The sequence below is a fragment of the Vulpes vulpes genome, chromosome 7 (assembly GCF_048418805.1).
Source record: "Vulpes vulpes isolate BD-2025 chromosome 7, VulVul3, whole genome shotgun sequence".
Lineage (NCBI taxonomy): Eukaryota > Metazoa > Chordata > Mammalia > Carnivora > Canidae > Vulpes > Vulpes vulpes.
The window spans coordinates 84,196,485-84,216,712 of NC_132786.1; the positions used below are offsets into that span (position 1 = coordinate 84,196,485).

Below are 20,228 nucleotides of genomic sequence, written 5' to 3' on the forward strand. Positions count from 1 at the left end.
TATATTCAGTCTACACTTGTCTCTGAATATATTAGAATATATTAGAAGCTATTTAATATCCATATTTCTGATAAACTCAAAACATGAGATGGAATTCTAAATTAGAGTGTGCTATATTAAGAGAAAATCCTTCTGAAAGAAAAGAAAAGGAATTGGCTTTCCTTCCTCATTTGCTGGCCTCTGAGGGCTGAAATATGTCATACTTCTCCTTTCTCTTTAAAAAGACCGAAACTTCTTATTCTTTAGGAATGTAAAGAAAACAAAGCTTTTTTGACTAAGGAATCAGTCAAATGCCCCCTTTCCAATCTTCCATTGACAATTAAAGCTGCTCTCTATCCCAGGGAGATGTAGCCATTTTTCAGGCAATTTAAATAAAACAAAAACAAAAACAAAACAAAACAAAACAAAACACCACACTATCAGTGTCTTATTATTTAGGGAAAAAAATCTGCTGGTGTGCACTAGTCACACAGTGAGCCCTTTTTATAGATATAAAAATTATGGATACACTTTCAAATTTTATCTTCCCATTAAACTGATGACCTTTAGCTACTGCCTCCTTTATGCACTGTAGGATCTTACTTTTCATATCATCTGATGATCTTTACAATTTCCATTCCGACTTGTATTTGTTCTAATGTTAGTTTTATTGGACTGATATATACAATAAATCATTTTAAATTTCATCTGATTTTCCTTCTGAGAAGTTTATGTGCTGTGTCCATATGGATAGCATCATCTACAGAATGATGGAGGCACATTTAAATCAAAGGGATTTCTTAGGTTCTTACCATTACTGGAATTGTGGTGTGGGATAGTGAAAAGGAGGTTTGGGATTCATACAGAATTGCAAGTGAGAAGTAATCAAAAGATGCTTTGGGATATGGACAGTAGTGGGTTCAAGCCTATCTCCATTACTGAACTACTTAAACAGATGAGCCACGTTGGCTCATTTTAGTTTGAGTTATAGTTTTCTCATTTATAAAATGAATATCATAATAATTATAAGAATAGATAGCAGTTATTGACTGCTAAACACTTTATACCATGTGTGGAACTTTTCCTACTTCACTAAAAAATCCATGAAATAGTCCTCTGAGATAGAAATAATTCCTTTTTTAAAGGAAATTGAAGCTAAGAAAAGCCAAATGATACTAATAAGTAATATATCCTGTTGTGTATCCCAAAGACAACAGGTGTTGGGAGTTTGTGTACAGATCAAATGAGATGCTGAATACGAAAGCATTTCCTAGACTGTGTACACACTAGTCCATCAAAGCTTGGGTATTCTGTGGTTTAGCAAAAATAATTTATTGGTATTATATAGAGCATGCTATTCTAGAAAAGTGTATTTATACACTGATAATTTTAAGAGTAACATGCTTCTTTGTAAATTCTTTAAAAACTATAAGGTGATATTAACATAAGGGTTAGTTTTGGGCAAATCTGTAGTTTGCTTTGTGTACCACCTCTCATTCCTTAACAGCTTTTAGGGAAAATGCTTTTTCTTTCTTAAAAGAGCCCCCAATTCAAAATTTCGTAAATACATTCAATTCCTTGCCCATTGTCCCTGATGTGAGGGAGCAGAGGGTCAATCAACTTATAATTTTAGAATAAATAATTTTTTAATAAGTATCATTAATTGTCATCATCATTAGATAAAAAGAAGGAATATTTTTGCTCCAGAAAAGGAAGAATGTAATCTCAGAACAAAATGCGGTCTCTTAAGCTAAATATACTTAGTAGTAGGAGAAACTCTTGACATTATCTTTGATTTTTTTTTTTCTGTCAAACAGTGAAACTCCATCATAGATCAGCATGGGTCATCAGACCAAATTTGAAGACCATTATCTTAAAAGCCACGTGGGATGCTGAAAATCATGGATGGGAAGCAAAGAGACCTAGGTGAGAATGCATGCTTGCTCTTTGTCATTCAGAAGAACAATTCAAACCTTGGGCTCCAAAGTTAGGCTGTCCAGGCCTAGATCCTGCCTCTGTTTCAAGATATGTCACCTTTCTTTAAGTTCCTAAGTCTCACCATTCTCTCCGGGTAAAATTGGTATAATAATAACGCCTGTGATTATTGTGAAAATTAAATGGGATAATTTATCCAGGAACCAATATAATTAGCCCTCAAGAATTATAGTTTTAAAATTAACTTCTTATTAACATATTGTTATCAACAAGTATAATTATTATTTTACTCTTATTTCTTATTATTAATTTATTTAGCTTATTTGATTTTCAGTTTTCCCAGCTACAAAATGGAAATAAAAATAACTAGCTTGCAGGGTTGTTCTGGAGCTTAAATGAGATGATGCATGTTTATACCAGATTGGCATATTATCAGAAGCCCAATAAGTGGTAGTCATTGTTATTTCTTGTGATATTTCCCCAGCCTACTCCCCTAAAGCATATTCATAGTTGTCAGACTATCTTTGACTACTCCCAACCCCTATTTGGTGTCCAACTTGTAACTCTGTCCCAGGCTATCATGTTACCTGTCCCATTTATTTGTCCCTTAAAGTCCTGAATGCATCTGAAGGCAATTTCATCAACATATCACCTTGGCTAAGTTTTAAATAAGCACACTGAAAAATCCTAAAAGCAAAACACATGCATGATGGTCACTTAAAAACTCATTGATGTCTATTTTGGAGCTCTGCTTAAAAGTATTATGAAGAGGAAAGAAAACAAAGAAAACAAGATGAAGGCTTTACAACAAAAAATCTCCAGCTTGGATACAATGAGTAATGTTAAGACCAGACAAGCCTGTTTTCTTTCCCACCTAAATCTGTATTTTTAGGTGGTCATCAGCCTGGACAACTCAGAGAGTCACCCAAGATGCTGTGTATCTCCCATACCTCTTGCTCACTAGTTACCATGGTGGTTATGTCTGGATCCTGACTCTTCTTTTAATTAATTTAGGGTGGAGCCTGAGATTTTGGACAGTGACAGATTCAAAAGGAGGGATAAACTCAGCCTATATTGCTATAATGTGGCTCCTCAATAAAGAATGTCTTATTTTCTTTCTAACACACATCTCTCTATTCAAATCTAAAACTGCTTAATCCACCAAGGGATGGAACTAATATACCTATATGATACTGAAGAAGTCCTCTCTCATCATTTATATGATGAAGGACTTGAATTAGGACCTCTAAAATCTGCTCTAATCATCTATAAGAATGTGCGTACTAGGTGGAGTAGGGGATGGTACAATGTTGTTTTAGAAGACTACAAGTAAATAACGAAGAAGAGGAAACATGATAGGGAGGTATTATGTTCTTCCTCAAATTCCTCAAATTTATAAGTAAATCATAGATTAACATAAATTAACATGAGGAGAACTTAAAAAATCCAGATGAAGGCTAGAAATGGATATGCATATGTAAAGCTGATGGTGAGAGATCACTTTTATTGGCAAACCTTGATGTGTTATTATAACTAGAGGTTTTATCCTGAAGCTTTGTTAAAAGAGGTGGGCTCTTTTTTAAAAAAGATTTTATTTATTTATTCATGAGAGACACAGAGAAGAGAGGTAGAGACATAGGAGAGGGAGAAGCAGGCTCCCAGTGGGAAGCCTGATCCGGGACTCTGTCCCAGGACCCAGGGATCATGCCCTGAGCCAAAGGCAGACACTCAACCACTGAGTCACCCAGGTGCCTCAAAAGAGGTGGGCTGTTTTAACAAATATGAAGAAGAGCTCAAATGTATTGTTCTTGTTACATGGAGGAACTTAGAAAAATTCATTACTGTTAAATCAAGAGAGAAGTAGCAAAGAAAGTAGGCTCTGTTTCATCTTTCGAGGTTCAACATGCTATCACCAGTCAGTCTGCTCTGAATCATAACTTTTCTAAGTTTGTCAACTTTGGATTTCTGGAAGGGAAAAATTTAGGCAGGGTATAAATGAATTCTATAATGCAATGTTTATGAAACTTCGGACTTCTGCTGAATTGATTTGACTTAATTTACTTGTTTGAGAGTTACCTAAACTGAATGGAATGGTGACCCGTCCTCTTCTATTAGGGATACTGATCAATCTTCAAAAGCATTCAAGATGAGTTTCTGTGTTAAAGACCAGGTGCTGGGACGCCTGGGTGGCTCAGTCGTTGAGCATCTGCCTTTGACTCAGGTCATGATCCCGGAGTCTTGGGATTGAGTCCTGCATCAGGCTCCCTGCTTCTCCCTCTGTCTATGTCTCTGCCTCTGTTTCTGTGTCTCTCAGGAATAAATAAATAAAATCTTAAAAAAAAAAGACCAAGTCCTTTGTTTTGTTTTTATTTTTGTTTGTTTTTCCCGTCTAGAGAGGATATTATGCATTACTGAGGTCAATATAAATATTATTCTGTAATATTTTGAGATTGAGAAAGGACAAAGCTCCTGAAGTGTTTTTTTCTTGAGTGCTTAGAATATAGCATCATGTCAAATTGACAGAAGAAATGCTAAGAGTAGATTTTTTTTCCCAGCTGGATTGAAGTAAAACAAATAAAAGTATCTCTTTGTGCTGTACACACATTTTTTTTCTTCTATTCTTTTTTTCCCCCATGAATTTGATTATACTTTCCTACAACTTTGGAGGATAAAAGCTTCTCACTTTCTGGGGCATTCATTTCCTGGCCTCTAAAATGATATTCTACTGCTGGAAAAATGACTTGATTCACAGGGAAATTGGATAACCTAATGTGAAGCAGTTAGGTTCTAGATCAATATTCTGTGAAATATCCTTGACACACATGTTTTCCCATTCTTTCTTTCATTATTCTTAAAATGAGCTGTAACAGTGGAGGGGAGAAAAGCTTTAGAATAAAACACATTACACAACAGAATGCATGAAAAAGAGCAGTAAATAAGAAAACTATAATATTAGAAAATAACATCATATATGGTAAATAAATTAAAATGGATTGGAGATGGTAAATAAAAGCCACTTGCAAATGGCTGAGTGTCTTGAACATGGAAGTACACACAGATTTTCCTTTTGAGTATCTGATCAGATCTCTCCCATTGCACAAGTACTCAGAGTGCCAACATAGTCATCGCATAGGGAAATGAGACCACTTAGAACACATGGAAAAGAACTGGCATGCTCCAAAATAGATCTTGGAAAGTTTATCATCTCCAAGTGAGTGAATAGGAAACTTGACCATTTTTAGACTAATTAAAATTCAATGTATTTGTACTTGCCATTTTTAGACCACTTTTTCCCCCACATCATTAAGACCATATATATCATGGGTTTCTGACTAGTTTTCATGTTAAGTAATCAAAATATTGTTTTGAAATTCAATTTAAAACTACATTTTGTGAAAAGGCTTGTTTTGCATTTTTGCAGCAGAGATTGCACCTTTAAAATAATAAAAATAGATCAAGTTTTTAAATTTGACTCTGCTTTTTATGAATGAGGTGTCAACTTGGCAAAGTACAATTTCCTCTTCTTGTAAACCACAGGGCAGAGTGGAATACTATTAGCATAGGTACATCTCATGACAACTGTAGAGATTCGTATTTAAAATAAATTAGGAAAACCACTATTTAATTCTTTTAATTTTCTAAGAAAAAGAGAGAAATCCATGGATTGCTGTTGAAAGATATGCAAAAATGCAAAATTGAATGACATTTTATATCATAATAACAAACTTTGTTGAGCTTTTTTTTAAAAAAATATTTTATTTATTTATTCATGAGAAACAGAGAGAGAAGCAGAGACACAGGCAGAGGGAAAAGCAGGTTCCCCACAGGAAGCCCGACGCAGGACTTGATCCCAGGACCCAGGGATCACGGCCTGAGCTGAAGGCAGATGCTCAACCACTGAGCCACCCAGGCACCCCCTGTCTTTTGAGCTTTTAACATAATTTTATAATAAACACATTTGCCTTTTAGCATTTACTTACTCTCTGGAGCCATACCTCCTTGATTTCATTTCCAAAGCTGTCATGGGTTAGCTGTGTATTCTTCCATAGGTTACTTACCTCTCTGGGCTTTAGTTTCTTCATTGTATAAAGTGGATAATAATAGTACTTACCTGAAAGGGTTGCTGTAAAGATTAAATATATTAATACCTATAATACATTTATATTTTATATATATTTACGTAATACATATAAGATCATCACTGGCTCATAGTAAGTTCTATGTAAGTGTTACTATTACCATTATCACCATTATCAAAATATTTCAATAAATCTATTGTTTATCCAAGTTTCTTAGAAGGTTTTTCAAAGATACGCTTCTTAAAAACTGGAAATTACACTGCTGGGAATCTGATATTGATCAAAATTTCACATTGGGCTCTACTTAGATTATGGTCTTGTCAATCTCAACACCATAACTTAATTTCTAAGAATCTACCTTGTATAAATTGGTTACAAGTTACATTTGCATCAGTCCTTAAAATTTTTGCTCTTATCTTCACTTTCTTTCAAAAACGCAGTTTTTCCAAAGATTTTCAGCTGGATATCAAGAGTTGGTGTACCATAAAAGGGTTTTATGGTCACATAAATTCAGAAATGCTGTGGATAGGATGTAGTCCTTCAGTTTGTTAACTACTTAGAGTACTGGAAATTAAGAGTCAACAAGATAGACCTCATGGAACTTATATTTTAATGCAGGTGACAAAAACAAAAGAAACAGACATAAAAGTAAATGCTTACAAACTCTATTGACTATTATGAAGGAAATAAACAAATTGTTGAGATAGAGATTAGTAGGGCAACACATAATTTAAAAAAGTGTAGGGACTGTGGTGGGCCTTGTTGAGGGAGTAACAGTTAATCTAAGGCCTGAGGTAAGAGATGCAGGTAGCCTTGTGAAGATAGGTGAAAGAACATTCCAGAAAGAGGGATGGGCACAGATGAAAGCAAAGGTCATGATGTCTTCCAGTGGATGGATCAAGATCAGCATAGTGGAGTGAGTGTGCAGATAGATGAGGCTGGAACAATGAGGCTGTGGCTGCCTGGTCACAGAGGAACCTGAGGCAATGGTGACTAGTGTGAGCATGGGTTCAGGTGTCCCCAGAAGCTGTTAAATGCTGTGGACAGAGGGGGAACCTGATCTGGGTTACATCTGAGGATTCACTTTGGGTGCTGAGCAGAAAATGTGTGGGAGAGAGGCATAAGGGCTAGTGAGCAGGTGATGCAGGAGTCTGTTGGGGTGGCCTGGGCAAGAGATGACATTGTGGGGGCTACATTACAGGTGGTGGGTATGCAGCAAAGCCCACTTCTCACAACTTTCAATAGGCTATTGTGTAGTATAGAGTTTCAAATTTGGGAATAAAAATCCAAACTGATTTGATCAAAGAACACCCAGCAGGAAATGCCAGATTCAAGAATTAGCTCCTAAATCATTGATAATGCATATATGTATATGTATATGTGTGTGTGTGTGTGTGTGTGTGTGTGTGTATATATATATATATATATATATATATATATATATATATATATATATATATATTCCCCTGAAGGGAATAAAGGTTTATTAAAGGTTTATTCCACTCCTATATTACCTGCAGGGAGAAGTGTTTATAGAACTACAGTAAAAGAAAAGCAGTTGATTTTGTCAGGCAAAAAGGAGCCGAGGGGGAGGTTGTGGAAAAAGACTCAAGTAATGGGACTTTTCCTAGGAAAGCAGGCTCCTGGAATAAATGGGAATACAATAAGCAGGCAGTGCTTGGGAGGGACCCTAGGGATAGGCTCTGCTTCTCTTTTGCAATGTAGTTTGGGGGTCACTCTTAGGTGTTCAACTTTCCTTGTGGTTATGTATGAGGACATTCATGCAAATATATATATATATATATATATATATATATATATATATATATATTTGGCAAATTTTCATGACTCCCTGAAATTCTGCATGGCTTTCAAGGAGAGCACTGGACTTGGAGTCCGAAAGCTGGAACTCTCAAGGCAGCACTGTCAGCTGCTGATGGAGAAATATGTCATCTCTACCTCAGTCTCCTCTTTCATGAAAGCACTGGACTCCTGATCAATAATAAGGATAAAATATGAGTTACCAAAACAAATGTGTGACATTACCTCATAATGAGGAATGCCTCCTTAACAAATTAAAATGCAGCTCCATGAGGCTATAATCTCCAGTTTTGATATTTGCTGACTCCAAGTTGCTACTCCTTAAATTTGCCCAGATTATTAATATTTTAGTAGCTAAGAAGAAATGCCAAGTTTCTCATTGACCTTCTATTTACTAAAATAATATATCTAATTTGCAAGAATATACATTTTCCTCATTGGATGCAATAAAATTATTTTCATTTTGAATAGGAAGAAAAGCAACCCAGTAAATTCTTGTTTTTCCTGAATTGGCCCTCGAGCAACAATGATCGCTCACCACTTTGCTGGGATTTTGCCTTAATGCCATCTTTGCAGTCTATATGATGTTAGGAATGAAAAAGTGTTCTAATATTGTCCTGACCTTTTAGCCCTGTAGTAGGCCCAGGGAATGAGGTGCTAAAGCAATTTGCATTATTGTGTTCTCTGTGTCATGAATTTCTTTGAATCTTGGGCTAAAGAGATCCCATCTCAATGTCTGTAAACATCAACATTTTCTACAATACACCTTTCATGCTTGCAAGAATTCTGTCTGTCAGACTTAAGGTTAGAAACAAATAATTATGCTGAAGTTTGGGTTAATTAAAGTAAAAGTCACGTCCATTTGAAATTTAAATTTGGCAGCAGTGCGATTTGCCTTTCCTTTTCCCCTTGCTGCCCCAGTTGACTTTATGAACATTCCGCTAGAGAGGAAATTTCCTCAAAGAGCAGAGCTTTCCTTTAAAAATTATTATTATCAAAGAGTTTGGTGGGTTTCCCCCCCTAGGATAGTCCTGCAATAAGTGTCATTACTTTTGGGCTCCAGGAAAGGATAAATATAGCTTTCATATTTGGCTAACACCAAATTCATCTCTGTTTATAATAAGTTAATTTAATGTCTACTTCATAAAACTAGGTTTAGGTCAGATGAGAAAGCTTAAACCCCAAGAATTACATCACATTTCGCATTTTCATTGTGGTGGAGGATGTTCCTGCACATGTCTGTAGCCATGTAGAATGTCCTCTCATTACAGGGTATAGGCCTGGACTACTACAGGGGTATTCCAAAAAGCTGAGCCATCGTTGTCAGTATTATAGCCACAGCTCCTGCAGCCCTACTGGATTGGGAAGCTGAACTTAGAGGTTCCAGAGAGATTCACTTAAAAGTCCACAGAGAGTGGCTCCTATCTGTTATTGAAGGCTCTGATCATTAATTATTAATTAATATATACAAATGATAATAAAAAGATCTCCCAATCACCCTCAAAATGTCATTTGACTATAGTAGTGAAGTACAGTCTTTTGGCATTAGGTAAACAGGTTTGAATTCTAGCCCTGGTGCTTCAGAGATGTGAACCTTGGTGCATCATGGAAGCTTCTGAGACTTTCTCCTCATGGAATGGGCTTGATAATATCCCATCCCATGAAATTATCATGATAATGACTGAGCATTGCTGTATCCAGCACACAGCCAGGGCTCAATGAACTGTAGCTGTTTTTGTTATTATTTTAGTTTTATTCCTAAAGTCTCAGAGATATTAGCTTGCTTTATTCAAACAATTTAGGATTAATTGCTTCCAGTGCTTTGGTCCATACTGGGAATATGAAAAGGAAAGTCCCATTTTTGCCCCCCTGCCTACAGAGGTATAAATATGAGCTAACTAGCTTCAGCCTAGTACAAGAGGCACAGGAGACATAGAGTATATACTTTGTGCCTAAGAAAGTGTTAAGGGGGCAGTGGAAAACAGTTCTACATGCTTAAAATGAATCCTGCGTTCTGAATATGTAAATTATGTTTTAAATGCTCGCTGAAGAAAAGAGAGTCGGCTCTTCAAGTCAACACGGACTCAAGCCGGAAATAAGAGTATTGGTGTAAGAAATGTGGCTGGATTACTGATTTGGAGGATACTAGAGAGAAGGGGCTGAAATCTCTGGATTAACAGCTAGTTGATACCTAAAAAGAAAAAAATTAAGTCTTAAGGTGACAAAAATAATTTCAGGAAAAAAAGCACCATATCTATGGCAACATTAAGTTTCACTCATTTCACTAAGAGGAAGTCTCCTTTGTGCTATGGAATATGGAATAAAAGGATGACTCTGTCCTTTTTAACCTAGTAAGGAAATAAAAAAATTAACAGACCTCCACAATAGAAAAGGGAGAATAAAGGGTCAAAAGACAAGTATAACATAGTATAATTTGTGATTCAAAGGTGGTATTTTTCCCTAAAAAATTCACCCATGTAACTTCTGAGTCTACAAACATTCTGAAAAATATTTGGATGCTGAAATACTGGGATTTCTAGATTGTAATCCTAGAGGGACGAGGTTTATGAAACCCAGCTTTTCCCTCAATACGCTATTTTAATAAGGAGCTTAAGAGAGTTTCTTTCAATGAATGAATGACAAAAGGGAAGAATACTTTAAACAAACGCACAGACGTGTGTATGCATGGTACCTCTAGAAGCTCTAAGGAAAGAGACATCAGGATGTGATACTATATCTTGCCTGGGGAGGGGCGGGTCGGTCACTGGCTATCCAGGTAAGGCTAAAAGAAGGAAGGTGCATTTAAATTAAGCTCCAGTGAACTGTAAAATTTCAAAGAAGGGAGATAAAGTAAGCAGTCCATGTCACAGTGACTGAAATTACTGTGGACACTCAGTGTCTCCATTTCCTTCCTTCTCCTTTATTCCTCAACCCACTACTGAAATTGTTCTTAATTAAATCCAACTGTGATCTCTCACTTCTTATCCCACTTGATTTACTTGTGATGTCCTGCTTAGGTGCCCATTTTTTTTCTCCTTGGCTTCCACAGAACCACTTGCTCTTGTGTTTCTTCCTTTGTCTAGCCTTTTATCTCCATCTTTTTTGCAGACTCTTGTATTTAAAAAAACAAAAAACAAAAACCAAAAAACTGGTGTTCCTGGAATTCTTAGGTATCTAGTTTTTCTTTTTTAAAAATTTTTTTCTGGCTTTTTTTTTTTCCCTTCCTTTCTCTTTCGTTTCAGTTTTTACTTCTCCAAAGGTGAAAGCCTCCATTCTTGTACCATCAGCTGAAATAGATAAGTAGACTTATGTCTCCCAAATCCATATCTCTAATTCTGTCTCGAGCCACAAATTTCTGTCTCTACTTTTACCGGACATCAATTGTCACATGAGTAAGTCGAACGCATCACATTCCAAATTAAATTCTTTACCTTCCATCCCTAAAATACTCCTCGTCTGGACCATGTGACTGACATCCATCTCTCCTATTATTTGTGAAAGAAATCTAGAATTGATCATATTATTGGCTATTTCCCTCATTCATAGCAACCTCCAATTTCTACCATTTACCCACCTCCACCAAAGCTAGCCCTACAATAATCTCCCGACTGTTTTCTTTCCTTTTCTATCTCCCACAACTGTTTCTCCCCTCAGTTACTGCAATAAGGCTCCCGGCTTCCAGTTAATTTGTATCCATTGCTCTTTCAATCTAATATCCCTCCTATCTTCCTGCCACAGTGATCTACCAGAACGGCAAATCGGATTTTTTAGTTCCCTACCTCAACTCCTTCAAGAAGCCCCACTGTCTTCATGATAAAATGCAAATCCTTTAGAGAGACAGGCTCGAAAGCCTGTTGGTGATCTTGGTGACCCTGCTAACCTCGCCAGCGGCAACCCAAGTGCCCATGGCTTCCCAAAATCACCATGTTGTTTCAAACCTCCAGGACTTTTTTGAGTCTCATGTCCTGCCTGTAACACACTTCATCTCTTTACTTGGTTCATTCTGTCTTGTTATATCAATGCCGAATCATGTCTCTTTTAGAGTCACCTCTCTCAGAAAGCTTCCTGATGCCCTACTGGGTGCTGTTTCTCCCTGCTTCCAGAACATTCATGTCATTATTGGAGTACTTACCCCACGGTTGTGTAACTGTCTCTTGCTCTGTCTGTGTCCTGCAGTCCCCAGGAAGCCAGGAACTGTAACTTATCACAATATCCCCTGACTAGGACATAACAGGCACTTAGTAAAAATATACTGAACTTAAAAATATGAACAAAGCTCTAAGGATGGAAATTTGCTGGATGTACTACAGGAGAATGAGTGAGACATTTTGCAGGTTGGAGGAAGGTAAGATTTGAAATGTCGAATTTTGAACCAGCAGACAAGTAGAAGGCAAGGTGGGGGACTATGGCTGTGGGAAGAAGTAAAAACCAAACCAATGTAGCTTTACCACTGAACCACTGATGTAAAGGACCCCCCCCCCCCCACTACACACCTCAATTTTGAGGCAACAGAATATAAACTGAGGTTGACAGGCAAGGGCATAAGGGTTGAAAGTGAAGGATGGACTCCAAACCTGGAGTCAATTTTTGCAGCATCATTACAGCTTCAGAGCTGGAAATAAGGAGTTGTGATGGTTTCCCACTTTACGATGGTTTCCCACTTTACTTGGATGGGAAAGAGAAAATGGAATTATATCATGAAACATCTTAAATGCCCGGCTAAAGAGGTGCTCTAAGTCTTATGGTCCCTCAGTAATTACCGAATAATTATGAATCAAGAGTGACAAAATGGGAGCTTAGAAAATAAGACTGACTGTGTTGTGTAACACTGAATGCATAAAAAGGCTGACTGTGGCCAAATATTAGGAGAATATTTAATTATTTTCTTAAAAATAATAATAAAAGCTCAAAATAAAGGGGTGGCAGTGAAACTAGGAGGAAGAAAAATGCAGCATCCACAGGAAAAATTAGGAGTAGCCTTGAGACTTGGTAAGAGAGAAGAAAGACATACATTTGCAAACAGAAATTTCAATGAAATAGAATGGTTAAATATTGATTGCAAAAAAATATTTCACGGAGCTAGATACTTTGTTTCTTTGAGAAATAGCTTCTTAGGTTTAGAATACCGTGTTCTTCTTTTACAAAGAATACCAATTTATATACTATTTTTAATAAAGAGAGGCTTTTCATGTGAACAAAGACAGACTCTTAGACCTCGGGTATTCACAGGTACCCTGGAGGTATCATGCAACACAGGGCAGCGGCGTAGAGCCGCAGGCACGGAGATAGAAGAAGCATAGCCAGCTCCATTGAGATGAGATACTCTTGCCGAGCCAGCCTGGTGTTACAGACATCTCACTGTGGTCCTTGATCAACTCTTCCTACCCTAAAATTATTTTTCTGAAAAAAAAAAAAATCCAAACTACATTCCGATCAGATAACATTCTTTTGGGAAAACCAATTCAAGAAATTGACACTTAGAAGTATTGAAGAATAGGTTCTGAGGACATTTTCTATCAATTCTTTGCCTTTAAATTATTCATCTCTAAAATAAAATTTTAGAGACCCCAAGCCTTTCCATATTACCAGTTTTCTGAACTGATAAAGTAGAGCCAGAAACAGATGCTAATATTCATTCCTGTGTTTTGACAGAATTGAAAACAAATGAATACCATTGTGACAACACAACATATTATCAATTGGTTTTATAAAACTCATTATATGGAGCCCTGAAAGATCATATTAACATTGAAAAGCATGCCACTGTCACACAAAATAATGCTTTTGATGATAATTAAACTAGAAGAAAATCTCACACCAGAATGGAACAATTACTTATGTATTGGTCATTCTCTAATAGACACAAAATCCTTGAATATAGGGGAATGACTTATTTGTTTATGTATCTCCAGGCTTACAATGCTCGGAATATAATAAGTAATCAAAAATATTTTTTAATGAGTGACATTTTAAAAAACTATGACACTTACATAGAACTTACTATGTACCAGGCACCTACCCATAGTGACTTACAAATATTAACTCATTTAATTATCATTGGAGAAACCCCCTTTTACAAAGGAAATAAAGGCACGGGGAGGTTAGATTACTTGCCCCAAATCATACAGCTTCTTAGAAAATGATGGAACCAGGCGTAAAACATAAGCAGAACCATTCTATAATCTGTGCTCTTAAGTAATATTGCTTTTTTTAAAAAAATGCTGCCTTTAAATTTAAAGAAAGTATATAAATATATATTTTATAACAGTATTAAACTTAGAATAAGAAGACCCGGGTTCAAATACATGCTAAATCTGTTTGGTTTGTGGCTTTGAGCAAGTTCATTAACCTAATGGGTCCTTAATTTCCTCCTATGTAAAATCAAAATAATAGCTGGTACCTCACAAAGCTATTGTGAGCCTTAAATAAAATAATTTATGTGAAAATGCTAGAACATAGTTGGCACCCAGGATATGTTAGTTGGTGTGCCAAAGAGAATGGTAGTATTTTTCTCCTTTTTTCCTTTCAAAAAGGTACATATTTGCACGTTACACATCATTCAGGTCTTAGAAAAGATGAAATCAAATTCTACATTTCATAAAGCATTATTCCCAACATCTCTTAAAGCTAGAGCTAATTTACTAAAGCATTTTCTGGATGGTCAGGTAAGCTTCAAGCTCAATAGCTTGCTTTCTGGAGAAAAAAAAAATGTTTTTCCCGGAAGCTATTATGGTTTAAACATCTACGATCAGGGGGAAAAAAACAAAAAACAAAAAACAACAACCCTCTTTTTCTTCTAATTGGGAAATCAAATTAGATATATTTTTTTTTTAAGAAAAAAAGATTAGACCGACAATAGAACATATGGCATTTATTTTCACCAAGACTCCCCCAAATTAACAGGCTCTACCAAATCCGAAGGGAACCATTTCAATCAGTGGTTCCAAATCATGACTGGACATTAAATCATGTGAAAAAAAATAAAAATAAAAACATGGACCCCCCACCCCCTTCCTCAGATATTCTTTCTGATTTAATTGGTTTGGGGAGGGGTCTGGACAGACTTTTTTTTTTTTTTTTTTTGAAATCTCTCCCATTGATTCTAATTTGCAGCCTGAGTTGAGAACACTGGTTTAGGTTATCATTGAAAATATCACATCTCCTATTTCCAATTTATTTTTACTGTAATAAAAGCCACCAGTAGATAATATCTTCAGTCACGTCAACATTTAAAGAGTCTAAGAAGTTCACCAAGAACAGAGTTGCCACAACACTACTATGCTAACTAAGATTTAGCTCCATTTCTTTAACTGACCGAAGCAAATGCTACCTTTATCCATCCATCATCATTCATTATCTGGAATTCAAAAACATAACAAAATGGGAAACAGAAGCTGTATTTATATCAGCTAATTTTCTTCAACTCCAAGCATCATGAAAACAATACAACTCTTAAGATTATTTATGTATTCTTGTGAATAAGTTATTCATGTTTACTCAGGGTATTGGTGTGGTCAGTTAAATAATCTTAGAGCATTTTACAATATGACTGAATATTATTCTTGTGGCTATAGTTCCTAAAATTAACTGTAGATTAGAGGCATTGAACCAAAACAAATCCCGGCTGACGGATGTTTTCGGCTATGTTAAAATATTGAGTAGAAATGAGTGCCCACTGAGAATACCAACTTAAACTGCAAAGATGTTTGCAAATCTAATCACCTTAGTTCCCTTCATACTGCTAATGTAGAAAACAGCAATCTCCACTTTTAAAACCTGAATTCTTTAACAGAACACATAGTAGGCTAGCAACATGCTATTACAAATTAGGTTTTATAAATCCCACAATACTAAAAGCATTCCTACTTTGTCTTCACAGGTAAGCCAAAGTGGCTGAAATATATACAATATTTGCTTTCTCTTATGATTTGAGACACACTCAAATCTGGAGACTCTGCTATTTAAAGGTTAGTTTCTATAACTACATGGTCATACTTTGATTTCTTTTGAACATTTCACCTTCCATCACCCAATAATTTCAACAAATAGCCTTGAACAGATTTCTTGGTTTAGGCTAACCAGAGCCACGAAATCGTTGGGGGTCTCCTGAAGATCGGCAAATGGAACCCTGCCTTCTAGTCTTGTATATACCATATAATGTTAGGTAGAGCTTTCAAATAGAACTTTTCTTAGGTAGGTCTGCAAAGTAAAGCCTGAATAATGGGTTAAAATTTTAACTGGATTGTTGATTTTTGACTTTGATTGGATTTCCTTGCACCTCAAGAAAAATGACTGTTTGGGGGAGAAGAATTAATTTGTTAGAGCTTTTCTTGATGTCTTTCACCCAGGCTTGGAAAGAGCATCATGAAAAAAGAGTACCCTTTTGGAAACTACGCACACAACATATTTTTCCTAATAGGTGTGAAGAATGGCTGCTATGCATAAATGATTGTTGGAAAATAATTCTCTGTAAAACATGACTTAACAAGCAACGCCATTCACCACTGTACTCATTTCCAATACCCAGAACAACCACGACACATCACATAGATGCCGATATTATCTGTTTGTTAGTTAATAAACACCTTTTGGAAAAAATCCACAACTCTCAGCCCTTAATTTTCATACCCAGTAAGTTGGAAAATAAAACTTTTGAGAGAAAACTGATATTGGTAACACAGTGAGTCACCAAAAAAAACCCCCCAAAAAACAAAAAAACAAACAAAACAAAACAAAACAAAACAAAAAACAAAAACAAAAGAAAACAAAAAACCCCTGAAGTATTCAGTATGAAATCCTAAGTTGTAGCACCTTCCCAGGACAACTGTCTTTTCTCCCATCAAGGGTAAACTGAGGAAACTGTGACTAAGCTGACCCTACATTTGAACCTCGAGCACCACAATCAAACCAGTTTTGCAATCAAAACACAGGGGGTACCTTGTGCCCCCCCAGCCCCACCCCCAATGTGAACCAGCCCCGGGAACATCCCAAAGCTTTAAGTTCCGTTCTTCCCCAGACCCTGCTTACCTGGAATCGTCTCACAGGGCGGCTGGGCACCGCTCAGTAGAAGCGAAGGACAGTCGCAGGTGGTGGCTCCAGGGACTCAGGAACTCAAGCTACGGCGCCCATCTCCTGAGCTGGAGATGTCAGGCGCTGGGCGAGGTGCGGACGGGGCGCACCTCTCCGAGCCAGGAAGGTCCGCGCGCTCGGCGCAGCCCACCCAGCGTCTGGGGGCCGCTTTCCTACCTAGTTGGACGTGAGAGCAAACTGCGTTAGTCCAGAGCCCTCTCTCTCCTGCCCCCCTCCCGACCTCCTGACACTTCACTCCCGCTCTAGGTGATGCTTTAAGCCTAGACCCTGCTTGTATCACGGGCGGAAAGGTGTCTGCTTTCCCCCGTGCGCTCCGTGCACCTCCCCGAAGTCCAGGAGGCTCACCTTCCCGGCGCCTGGCTCCCCTCGCCCGGCTGTGAGCTGTGCGCAAACTTCTCCTGACTTAAGTCTCAATCCTCGCCCGCGCTCCCGCCCCACCCCCGGCCGCCTCCCCCCAGGCTGCAGAGGAGGTGGCAGCGGAATTGATGAGCGCCAGCCCCCCCCCCCCCGCTCCCGAACCCTCCCGCCCCCGCCAGCCCCCTCCAGCCCCCTCCAGTCCCCGGAGAGGGAGGGGCGAGCAGGAGAGCTCCGAGCGCCTCGGTGCCAGCCCCTCTCGCCCCGGCCCGCAAGTGGGGCTACGCCCTCGGCAGCTGCCCTGCTCGGGTCCCCGCTGGGGCTCACCCACGAGTCCCGGAGACCAGACCGCGGCGGAAACGCGGGGAGCGGGAGAGGGGCTCCAGTTAGACCCTGGGTGGGGAGAAATGGGGGGTGGGGGGCGCCAGTCTGGGATGGGAGATTCGTAGCCGGTCCCCGGAGGCAGCTTTCTGAGCGCCCTGTCCCTTCCCCCGGAGGATGCAAAGCCCGGAGGGAGGTGAGTTTCCAAAAGAACCCACACCCAGCCACCGTGCCACCCCGGCGCCTTCGGCCGCTAGTCGGGGGGCGCAGCGCCACCTGAGAGCCCGTGGAGAGAGGGTCGGTATGGGCGAGGTAGTGAAACTGGGATGAGGATGGGTGGGAAAACGGTTGGTAGGAGCTGGGGTGCTGAGAGGAGGCAAGAAAAGGAGCCGGGAGACAGGAGGTAAGAGGAGGAACCGTGGGGGCCCGGCCCCCCCGGGAGAGCGTTGGGAGTTGGAGAGCTGTCCGGAGCCGGGGGCGCAGGCTGCATTTGGGAGAACAGCGCCCTCCGCACAGGGGACTGCTGGTGGGCGCAGTGACCCAGGGCGAGTGAGCGCGGAGAGGACGGCGCTGGAAGACGGGCGTCTGGAGCGCCAGACTTGGTGCTGGGGGCTGCGACGCCCCTTTCTCCCCCCCTAAAGCCCTGGATGCCCGGAGGAGCCCGGGACTATCCGATTCTAGGCAGGACGCAAACCAGGCTGGCTGGAGAGCCCAGGGAGGCGGGCACGTGGGCTCCGAGGACGCGCAGCCCTTAGCATCTCCTAGCCCACCTCCGGACAGAGCAAGGCTGCAGCGGACACTTTTTTCCCCCAACTCTGTTGAAGGGGTGTTGGGCTAAGAAAGCGCCCGGGACCGCAAGGTGGCCGTACACCACCCAGGTCACCAGGTGCTCGGGGAAAGAAATGATGGTAACAACAACATAATAGGACGGGAAGAAAGCCAGACGGCAGTACTGCACACTTGCCCGGCAGTCCGAGTTGCTCCTAAGCACTCAGGAGACAGGTGCTCTGTGAATGGGACTGCAACCTGCACCCATCCGTCTGATCCCTTCCCTGGAGAGGTTAGTCACTATAGGCAAAAGGTGTGTGTGTCTCTGTCCTATTTTGAGCTTCCACTCTTCATCCCAGGCGGACTTCAGGGAGCCCTACTTTTTGTTTTGGGGGGCTTCAGGGGACCCAATAGAAGTGTTTGGGGCAGATCAGCTTTCTAAGTAGACCTTCCAGGGGGTTTGTTTTTCCAGGCTCTCTCTTCCCTCCATACCCCCCCCCCCTTTCTTCCCTGCCACCTCCAGTCTGGTGACCCAGAGGGCTGTGTCTGACTCACCATGTATTCAAACCCTACAGCACAGCCCCACTGCAGGGGAATATTCTACAGTCCCTTTATTCCTGTTATCTAAATGCGAATGATGTTAGCAGTAAAAAATGTGACTAGGAAAGGAACCCAGGCAATGGGAGAAGTATCTTGCAAAGAAACACACACACACACACACACACACACACACACACACACACAGTAAAACCTGTGCAATAAACCTCTGAATTCAGGATTTAGATAGGAATATTCATTCTGTGCTTTGACATCTGTCCTGGGTTCAACAGATTCCTGCATTCCAGCTCCCACTAACCAGCCAACACCTGAGTATTCCCTCCCTTAAGAATTCTCTTTCAGAACATCAATTACCCTGTTTTTGGTCCAAAAAAACAAAGTCACTGATCACTTATGACTTTGTAAACAAGCAGAAAATTATTAAAGTTGTTTGTGTATCTACTGTAGTCCATTGCTGGGGGCCAACCGATGAGAATTTCTTCACTGTAGCCCAAATCATGGAAATAACATTGAGTCAGAAAGATTTATGCCGAGTGGAGGATGCTGCTGTCCTCTGTATTGTGTGACAGAGCAAGCACAGAGATTTTTCTGTTGGAGGTTAATCCTAGGGCATCCTACATCACTGATTGACAATCAGTATTCTGAGAACAAGATGGGCTCGGTTTGGTAAAGCTACTGAAGATGTGAGGGACATGGCCCTCAACCATAACTTAAGAGGCAAGGTCTAAAAATCCGTGAGAAAAGTGGCATAAGTACGTTAATGACTCTAAACTGGGTGTCATATAAGCATCCAAGACCTAGACTGATTAAAGTGCTAGTTTTATTAGAGATAATGTTAGAAGGAGAAAAAAGAGAGTTTTTCTGTAGGCAGGATATTTTAGGGAAGGTGACATGATAGAAATGAAATCAAAGATGAGACCCGAAAAAGAAAGAAAGAAAGAAAGAAAGAAAGAAAGAAAGAAAGAAAGAAAGAAAGATGAGACCCTCCTGTCTTTGAAGAAGACAAACTTAACTTTATCAGTATCAGATGTTTATTGAACACCAAGCAGGTCTGCACCTGTTAGAAGCACTTGGGATTTACAGAAATTCAACTCTACAGCTGTCTTAACACTATGAAAATATTTTCTATGCAGAAACATTATTGTAGATCCTTGGATGGTAAGTATTAACCTGGGGATGGTCTAGCAAGAGTAATTAGCAGCATTTTTGGAAATACCATGAGCCTATTCGTGGGTTCTGAAATCAATGTAGTGGGCACAACTATATTTTTTAAATGAAGTGGAATAGAACAGAAAATATTAGAGTTTATTTCCTGTGACAAGT

The 20,228-nt window shown here is 39.4% G+C and overlaps 1 protein-coding gene across 2 annotated transcripts in view; it reads right to left on the reverse strand.

The window, feature by feature from the left end:
- CALCR (calcitonin receptor) overlaps positions 1–18,279 on the reverse strand; it is a 152,351-nt gene extending 134,072 nt beyond the window's left edge. The window contains exons 1-2 of one of the 2 annotated variants that reach the window (XM_072764282.1): positions 17,586–18,279; positions 16,842–17,060 (exon numbers count right to left, since the gene is read on the reverse strand). The gene's annotated coding sequence lies outside the window, so the exon portion shown is untranslated. Of the gene's footprint in view, positions 1–16,841; positions 17,061–17,249; positions 17,396–17,585 lie in introns of those variants that run through there. The other variant, XM_072764281.1, reaches the window with a different exon arrangement.
- Positions 18,280–20,228: the final 1,949 nt, after the last annotated feature.